Raw genomic sequence first — 9,771 nt, forward strand, 5'->3', positions numbered from 1 at the left:
AGAGTTCGCTCTTTCTTTTTTTTTTTTCTTTTTTTTCTTTTTTTGTATTTTTCTGAAGTGAGAAGTGGGGAGGCAGAGGGACAGACCCCTTCATGCACCCGACCGGGATCCACCCGGCATGCCCCCAAGGGGGCAATGCTCTGCCCATCTGGGGCGTTGCTCCGTTGCAACTGGAGTCATTCTAGTGCCTGAGGCAGAGGCCATGGAGCCATCCTCAGCGCCTGGGTCAACTTTGCTCCAATGGAGCCTTGACTGCGGGAGGGGATGAAAGAGAGAGAAAGGAGAAGGGGAAGGGTAGAGAAGTAGATGGGTGCTTCTCCTGTGTGCCTTGGCCAGGAGTCAAACCCGGGACTTCCACACGCCGAGCCGACACTCTACTGCTGAGCCAACTAGCCAGGGTGAGCATTCACTCTTCTTTACTTGCCCTTAAGCTCGCTGAGAAATAAGAGCAAGCCCACCCTAGACGCTAAGTTGCATCTCCACCGCCACCCCCACCGTGGAACAAAGCCAGTCCGATGCACAGGTACCAGGCACCTCCTCTGAGGCAGGTGCTGGGCCGGCTCCCCAGAAGCTACAGAATCCCTGTCCATCTCGAGTTCAAGGGACCGCACAATGGGTGTCAGCGAGACCAGCACCCAACACCCGCCATGCTGGGACATCCTGGGCACAGCAGCTGATGGGTGTCTTCCTCTGACAAGGAGACAACACACATGCCCTCAGAGTCCCAGGGGAAGAAGGAGGACCCGACAAGGGGCTGTGCTTTGCTTATTGGCCTTTCCCGAGGGTGATGTTCCTGTTCTTAGCCAGGCCCTGGTGGGACACCGTTCTGGCCCATGGAGGGTGAAGGCAGACTTGTGGGGCTGTCCCAGCTCTTCAACAAGGTGTCCTGCACGGTCCCGTCTGTGGGTGACACTGGGGCAGCCACCAGCGTACCAGGAGGGTGACAGTCACAGATTCCATTTAGAATCAGAAGGGACAGGAGTGATGGAGGATCAGACGGGGGTGCACCTCCCCTCTTCCTTTACCTGAAACAATAAGTCCCCTGAAGTTTGTTCTGTTGCCGAACCTAGAAGTGATGAAAGTCACACACATCTCCAGGGTCTCGTGTGTCACAGGGTTGCCGCCTACACAGTGGCCCAGAGCCCCCATGCTGAGTGGAATGCTCCCTATGGCCGAACTGCCTTCCTTGTTTCATTCTGCTCTGGGCCCCACACAGCAAGTGGCCCTTCAGGTAACATCACCGGGCTGATTCGTGTGGTGTTGACACGCCACCACTGTCTCCAGCATGTTAAGTGTATGTACAATCAATGTTTATGAGGACTGGAATGAAGGGGTGACTCTCTCCTCTTCTGTACCACCTAATGGGGAACATCCATCAGAGTTCAAATGCCGCCTCTTCCAGGAAGCCTTCCCAGACCACTCCCACCCAAATGAACCTGGACGAAGCTCCTCCTCTGAGCTTCCCACCTGCCCCTTCTCGCACCATCTCGCACCTGGACTCTTTTTTTTTTTTTTTTTTTTTTTTGTATTTTTCTGAAGCTGGAAACGGGGAGAGACAGTCAGACAGACTCCCGCATGCGCCCGACCGGGATCCACCCGGCACGCCCACCAGGGGGGATGCTCTGCCCACCAGGGGGCGATGCTCTGCCCATCCTGGGCGTCGCCATATTGCGACCAGAGCCACTCTAGCGCCTGAGGCAGAGGCCACAGAGCCATCCCCAGCGCCCGGGCCATCTCTGCTCCAATGGAGCCTTGGCTGCGGGAGGGGAAGAGAGAGACAGAGAGGAAAGCGTGGCGGAGGGGTGGAGAAGCAAATGGGCGCTTCTCCTGTGTGCCCTGGCCGGGAATCAAACCCGGGTCCTCCGCACGCTAGGCCGACGCTCTACCGCTGAGCCAACCGGCCAGGGCCTGGACTCTTTAATTTTGCGTGCCTGGCCCTCCTACCTTCCTGCGAACAGCTCAACAACAGAGACCCAGCTTGTTGCCAGCTGTCAGGTGGGGCCCGCTGCTGGGGACCGCTGTGTACACAAGGAAGGAGGAAAAGTGGTTCTCACCGTACTTCCCAGGCCCAGGGCGTGGGGGGTGGGGGTGGGGTGCAAGAATTCCTTTGGCAGCCTCTACCCTACCCTAAGCCAGGCAGTTCATTTGTAGCACCTGCTATAATTATTACCCAAAATAATAATTAACGTTGCTCTTTGTGTGCGGGGTTCTAAGGCTGGTGATACTGCACAGAGGAGAGGGGAGACCTGGTCCTGCTTTGTGGCCCAGGAGGCTCTCAGGTCATGTTTCCCGGGAAAAAACTGCGTATGGATGAACAGGTGAACACAGAAGGAGACAGTCCTGGAACAAAAACAGATGGCGTTTTCCCCCACCCCCAGGGCTGTAGCCCACAGGGAGGCCCCTGGGCGGCTGGGTTTGAGTGTGTGAGTCATCTTCACAAGCCTCAGGAAGCACTCAAGAATGAATCATTAAATTATGAATGAATTGCTTAATGATGGGGCTTCCCCCAGATCAAAGCAAGCATCAGCCGTGGTTGACAGGCTCCGGGAGGCGAGCACACCTTCCCCATGGGGACACAACAAGAAAGGTAGAGGTGGGTGACAGGCAGCAGTTGTGGGGCCTGGTCTGGTCTTGCCCCCCACCCCTCGGGAGGGTCCTGGGCCAGCCCCTGCGGCAGGTCTTCAACTGGTTGGGCGTCCATTTCCCTGGACACAGAGACCACAGGCAGGGCCTAGGACAGGAAGGAGAAACACGGAGGTTGAGGGTCTCACCGGCCTGGGTCTTGGCAGGGAGGGCTCCTCACAGGAGAATTTGTGGAGATGGAATCCACCTATACCGAAGATCAATTTATGCTTCCCAAGTAAGATTTAAGTTTCTTTCGTTGCCTGACCTGTGGTGGCGCAGTGGATAAAGCGTCAACCTAGAACGCTGAGGTCACCGATTCGAAACCCTGGGCTTGCCCAGTCAAGGCACATATGGGAGTTGATGCTTCCTGTTCCTCTCCTCCCTTTCTCTCTCTCTCTCTCTCTCTCTCTCTCTCTCTCTCTCTCTCCTGCCTTTAAAATAAATAAATAAAATCTTAAAAAACAAAAAAGTTTCTTCCGTTAACAGAGAATCCCAACCAAACCTGAACACAAACAACGTTCTTGTGTCAACAGGAACCACTAGTGGCGATTTTCTCAGGACCACTGGTTCTGAAACGCCGAGGACCTGTGGCAAGGTCAGTGTCTTTCTGGTGAGGCCCGGGGCGGGGAGGGCAGGGGACATTCAAAGGCACTCTCTCCATCACATTGTGGAAGGCAGGAAGAGATAAAGATAGAGAGATCAACTTAGAGATAGAGACAGCCATAGAGATAGAGACAGACAGATAGAGATAGACACAGAGAGATAAAAAGAGATAGAGACAGAGACAGAAACAGAGACAGAGATAGAGATAGAGACAGAGATAGAGACAGAGATAGAGATAGAGATAGAGAGAGAACCCCAGCAGGGTTCATGTCTGAGTTCATGCCATGCCCTTCATGTCCCCTGCAGTGTCCCCTCTGAGGGCCCGGGGGAGATGTGTGAGCTCAGCTGTGGAACTAGCAACCCAACACATCTCATGTCCCGTGAGCGATTAATGTCAGGGAAAGACCACCCGAGATCAATACCTGTTTATTTTTTTTGACCCACCCACCATCCAATACCTGTTTATTTTTAAAAATGAATTCCTACAGCAAGGAGAGAGAGAGAAAGCGTCCCAGGGCCCATCACCAGCGCTAGGCATTCAGCATGCACCCTTTCTAGCTCTGAGAACAGTTCACTGGCCCCATCCCTCCCCAACCCACCCCGAGCCAAGCAGCAGGTTTTACAGGCTATTTACACCAGACAACACCACTAACAAGCGCTCGTTAATGTTCCCATAACCTTGTGTAATTGCCAGAGCACGTTTCGCCCGACCTGAGCCTGCATCTGAAGGTCTGTCATCTATTTTTCTTATTAAATAGGATCATAATACCGTGTTTAAATTAATTAGAAGCTTATTAAGTTAGCTTTACAGTGAAAGAGGCCTTGGAGGGTGGTTTTCTATTAGTTTGTTTGTTTGCTTTTTATTTTGTTTAGCTTTGTTTTTGGTGATCCTTAGCGGGGTCAGGAGTTTTCTCTCGGGAACCAAACAGAACGTGCCACCAGTTAGCCAGCTCTGTCTCTTTGGGGGATTTTTCTTCTGGAACAGACGTGGCGGGAAAAGCATGCTGGTGAGACCCACCTGTTCGTCGCACAGAGAGGCAACGTGTGGTGATAGGTTGAGGCGGGAGAGGCGGAACCTAGGAAAATTCCTGGGCAAGTGGAATGAGGGAACTGAGACAAAAATAATTAAGCAAGGCCAAATGATTTGACCAATTTCCAGGCAGCGAGGGTACAATAGCTAGAGCTTATCTCCCCTAACCCAGGACGCTTGAGAACAAATGATCTCCCTGCACCATCAGGGTGCTTAAGCCCTTTGGTGACTGGGCAGCAGTCCACAGACTGGTGGTTGAAAAACCCTGGCTTAAAAATCACCCTGGTCAAGGAGAGGAAGAGAGAGAGAGGATAGAGACCCAATGGATGCCGCTGGTGCCAGCCCAACACAAGGACAGAAGGAGCCAGGGGAGGAAGTAACCAAAACCTGATTAGAACTGGACCAACCCAAGATAAAAGAAAAACAGTCAAGCTGACCAGAGAATAACTCCAAACTCCCCTAGATGCTCATCTTTTTCCCCGAAGTTAAAAGTGGGGTGGCAGACAGACTCCCGCATGCGCCCGACTGGGATCCACCCAGCATGCCCACCAGGGGGCGATGCTCTGCCCATCTGGGGCATCGCTCCACTGCAACTGGAGTCATTCTAGCGCCTGAGGCGGAGGCCATGGAGCCGTCCTCAGTGCCTGGGACAATTTTGCTCCCATGGAGCCTTGGCTGCGGGAGGGGAAGAGAGAGACAGAGAGGAAGGAGGGGGGAGGGTGGAGAAGCAGATGGGCGCTTCTCCTGTGTGCCCTGGCTGGGAATCGAACCCAGGACTTCCATATGCCGGGCTGACGCTCTACTGCTGAGCCAACTAGCCAGGACCAACGCTCATTTTTGATACATCAGCATATTAAAAATACACCTGATGCCTTTCTACCAAAGTCTTCCCAGAAGATTCTTGCCCACAGAAAAGAGATAAAGAATCCTTCAGACATTTCTGGCTGGAGAGAGCTCAGTGAGTTAGTGTCATCCAGAGGCGCGGAGGTTGCTGATTCAATCCCCAGTCAGGGCACATACAGGAACAGATCGCTGTTCCTGCCTGCCTGTCTGTCTGTCTATCTGTCAGTCTGTCTCTCCCTCTGATCAATAAATTTTTTAAAAAGAATACATGAAATCTTCACTAATTAAAAGAAAATCCTGAAGGCAGAGGAGGCCAGCACGAGCTCTCTCCAGAGCGCACTGACGCTCCTTCTTGGGCATAAACTTTTTCTTCCTTTCTCCGAAGCACTAAGGGTCTTCACGAGACTTTGCAACCCAGGGGGGAGCAGTGGGCAGTGGCAGCTCATCCTGGACTGACTCCCCGAGCCTGTCCCCAAGGTCCCCTTTTTCTCTGACTTTCCAGTGAGCCTCAAGCAGCCCTGCCTCGGCTCCTTTCTTTCCGATAACGTTTCTGAAGAGCCAAAGCAGATCACACCACCTGGGCTCTCTTCCTGTGGCTTCTTGTAGCCTAAGTAAGCCCTTCCTCTGTGTCACCGTCCCCAGCTTGACTAACTGTATGTTCAACATCACCCGGATTCCTGTTGTGACATCTTTCCCGCCCAAAGTCAAGAACCCACACGCCGCATACAGGTCAGCCTGAGGCGGAGCCGCTGTAGGCCTGGCCCCCGGTCCAGTAACACTTTCCTATTTTCTTCCAAAGGGAGCTACTGTGCGGTCTGAATGCTTACGTTCCCTGTGCCCACCCCCCAGACCCCCACAAATGTATATGTGAAACCCTAATGCCTTAGGTCATAGCATGAGGACACAGGGCCTTCAGGGAGGTGGTCAGATTATGACGATGGAACTTTTGTCCATGGGGTTGGTGTTCTTATAAAAGACCCCAGAGAGTCTTCACCCATGTGAGGACACAGAGGGGAGCTGGTCCTGAACCAGGAAGGGAGGGATCCCCACTGGGTGACTGTGCTAGAGTCCTGATCGGGGACATCCAGCCTCTAGAACGGTGAGCATCGAATCTCGGTTGTGTATAAGCCGCACACTTGGTGGTGTTGTTACAGCCGCCCAAATGGACAAAGACAAGAGTGAGTCCTCACATCTCTCTCTCTCTCTCTCTCTCTCTCTCTCTCTCTCTCTCTGTGTGTGTGTGTGTGTGTGTCTACATCTCTACCTGCTTATCTCTTCTGTCTGGCACCTGTCTCGTGGGATGTCTCCCAGGATGCAATGAGATCATGTTACAAGGAGGTCAGCAGTGTCCAGCGGGCTACATTTCAGCGGATACAGTTACCATTGACTCCTCAAACGGTGACTTACAAGGTCGCTGGGCCTCATCCAAGACTCCTAGCTGACTCCCAGAACTGCTGGCGTGTCTTAAGCGTGGACAGTGACCAGGCTGACTTTGGGAAGGGGCCGGAATCCTATCTTTTCTGACCTCAAACCCCCTGGAGAAGAGTGTGTGGTTGGAGGATTGAAGCAGTCGCCAGTGGCCAATGATGGAGTCAGCCATGCATGACCATGTTAGGAAGCCTCCACAGCATCCAGGATGCCAACCTTGATCCTTTTTTTTTTTTGGAGAGCATCCACAGTTTTGGGAACCGAGCACTTTCTAGTTGTCACCGTGCTGGGCCCAAGCTCCACAGCTCCTTGGATCGGGACCTTGCTCTAGGCATCTCTCCGCCTGGCCTTTGGTTTGTAGCCTTTAATAGCCTTCGTAATAAACCCACTGTCTAGTGAGCAGAGGGGCTATCTTGAGCTCTCTGAGCCAGCCTGGCAAGTTGATCAAACACAAGGAGGGGTCATCGCAACTTCCGAAGTATCGGCCCAAAGCCAGGCAAAAGGCTGGGGGGCTTGCGGGGGGGGGGGGTGGCTGAAGTGTGTATGTGGGGTCTTCAAGGAGGTCCCGAAACGGTGGCAAAGGTTTCAGGGTCAGGCAGACTCAGCTTGAATTTCTACAGCCCTTGCTCGCTGTGGGTTCAGGACAAGAGGGGGTCATTCTACCCAAACTGGTGGAGTCGTGAAGGACAAGTGGGAGTCAGAGGCGAGGAGAGGTAGGTGCTTGTTATGGGCGAGGAGAGGTAGGTGCTTGTTATGGGATGGGGACGGGGCCCCCAAGCAGGTCTGCCTCAGGCCGGCCAGTAGCGTGAGGGTTCTTGGCTTCGTGCAGGAAAGATTTCACAACGGGAGTCCAGGTGATTTTGAGAGGACGTCTCATTACAGCTGGGGACAGTGAAGCAAAGAAGGGCTTAGGATAGGAGAAATGCACAGGAGAGAGGCTAGGCACGAGCTGCTTTAGCTCACTGGGAAGTCAAGAGAAAAAGGGGGCCTTGGAGACAGGTTCAGGGGGGTCAGCCCGAGACAAGCTGCCGCTGCCCACTGCTCCGCAGGTGCAAGTGTCCTAGGAACATCACAGGAAGAGAGAAAAGTATGGGCAGCTCTAGATAGAGCCTGCCTCTGGGTTCCTTGTCTTGAGGCTTTTTATCCATCTTTAGCTGGCGGGAACTCTAGGGGCGGTCTCAGGGGAGGGACTTAAAGAATATTCATTAGCTTTCCAGGTGTGTCCTTCAATGTGCTGATTCATCAGAATGTGCGTCAAGAGGTGGCAGGGTTCTTTCCTGGTGAGTTTCATTTTTTTTTTTTTTTTTTTTTTTTTTTTTGCATTTTTCTGAAGCTGGAAACAGGGAGAGACAGACTCCCGCATGCGCCCGACCGGGATCCACCCGGCACGCCCACCAGGGGGCGATGCTCTGCCCATCCTGGGCGTCGCCATGTTGCGACCAGAGCCACTCTAGCGCCTGGGGCAGAGGCCACAGAGCCATCCCCAGCGCCCGGGCCATCTTTGCTCCAATGGAGCCTTGGCTGCGGGAGGGGAAGAGAGAGAGGAAGGCGCGGCGGAGGGGTGGAGAAGCAAATGGGCACTTCTCCTATGTGCCCTGGCCGGGAATCGAACCCGGGTCCTCCGCATGCTAGGCCGACGCTCTACCGCTGAGCCAACCGGCCAGGGCCGAGTTTCATTTTTTTTAGAAAAGATTTTATTTATTAATTTGAGAGAGAGAGAGAGAGAGAGAGAGAGAGAAAGGGGATAGGAGTGAGAAGCATCAACTTGTAGTAGTTGCTTCTAAGCATGAACCTGCGACCTCAAAGTTCGATGCTTTATCCACTGTGTCACCACAGGTCAGGCTGGTTAGTGCCGTCTTTTAAAATGAATGTCATCAAAGAGGGACCGGATTGAGGCTGGTTTCTCCCTGGATGGTCTGGAAGGAGTAAACCATTTGCTTCCAAGTGTCCTCACTTAGGGAAGATAAAATTCCATGTGATTCGGCCCTGGCCAGCTGGCTCAGAGGTAGAGTGTCGGCCCAGCGTGTGGAGGTCCCGGATTCAATTCCTGGCCAGGTCACACAGGAGAAGTACCCATCTGCTTCTCCACCCTTCCCCCTCTCCTTCTTCTCTATCTCTCTCTTTCTCTCCTGCAGCCAAGGCTCCATGGGTGCAAAGTTGGCCTAGGTGCTGAGGATGGCTACATGGCCTCCACCTCAGGCGCTAGAATGGCTCCTGTTACAATGGAACAACACCCCAGATGGGCAGAGCATCGCCCCCTGGTGGGCATGCCGGGTGGATCCCAGCTGGGCACATGTGGGAGTCTATTTCTCTGCCTCCCCGCTTCTTACTTCAGAAAAATACAAAAACAACAACAACAAAAAACGTGTGATTCATTAGTGGGCTGTAAAGTGCTCAAATTGTTAGGCCTTGTTTAACTATTGTGCCTTCAGTTTTCCTTATTCCACTTGTTCAGGGATTTCTCGAGCCTCCTACTCTCCTGCCTCGGTGGCAGGTGGAGGGAACATGTCCACCCGGACAGGCGGAACCCATATCAAGGAAACTGTCCAGCAGCACCCTATGGCCATAGTCTGGTGTTGTGACCGTGGGGGTTGGCACGGGGGACTCTGAGACATGAATGGGTCGGTGGCAGGGTCTCTCAGGGTGGTGGGGGAAGCTCTGACTTCCTCCTTGACAGGAGTGTTTTGGGTGGGAGAAGGACACTCATCGTGGGGTGTTCAAGAGCTGTTTCTGGGGCTGATGTTGGGAGAGTTCCGAGGCAGGGAGGGTGGGACAGAGCCCGGAGCAGTGGCTCTGGAGCTGGGGAGGAGTTCGGCAACCTATGTTCAAATCTTACATTTGCTGTGTAGCCATGAGCGTATTACTCAACCTCTCTGAGTCTCAGGGCATTTATTGTTTGTTTGTTTGTTTGTTTGGTTTCTTGATTGAAACTCGGACAAGAGTCGCCCCTACCTCCTTCAAGCCACGTCATGAGTTTGAAGATATTTTGAACACATGAAAGCCTTGGGCGTCTCCCGTAGGAAAGCTTCCCCAACTTGTGTGACCAGGGGAATGGCTGTCAGCACGGCCAACAGTGTCAGACAGGAGCAAGAATGAACAAGACGACCACGTGGCGTTGGGGATGTAAGCCCTCCTCTGCCACCCCCCAGTCTCCCCCCCCCCCCATGGAATAGAATCCACAGTAGCTCCTATCTGTATTAGTTGGGATGCGCTCCATCCTGGGACACTCACCTCCAACCAGC

The sequence above is a fragment of the Saccopteryx bilineata genome, chromosome 3, assembly GCF_036850765.1.
Source record: "Saccopteryx bilineata isolate mSacBil1 chromosome 3, mSacBil1_pri_phased_curated, whole genome shotgun sequence".
Taxonomy (NCBI): Eukaryota; Metazoa; Chordata; class Mammalia; order Chiroptera; family Emballonuridae; genus Saccopteryx; species Saccopteryx bilineata.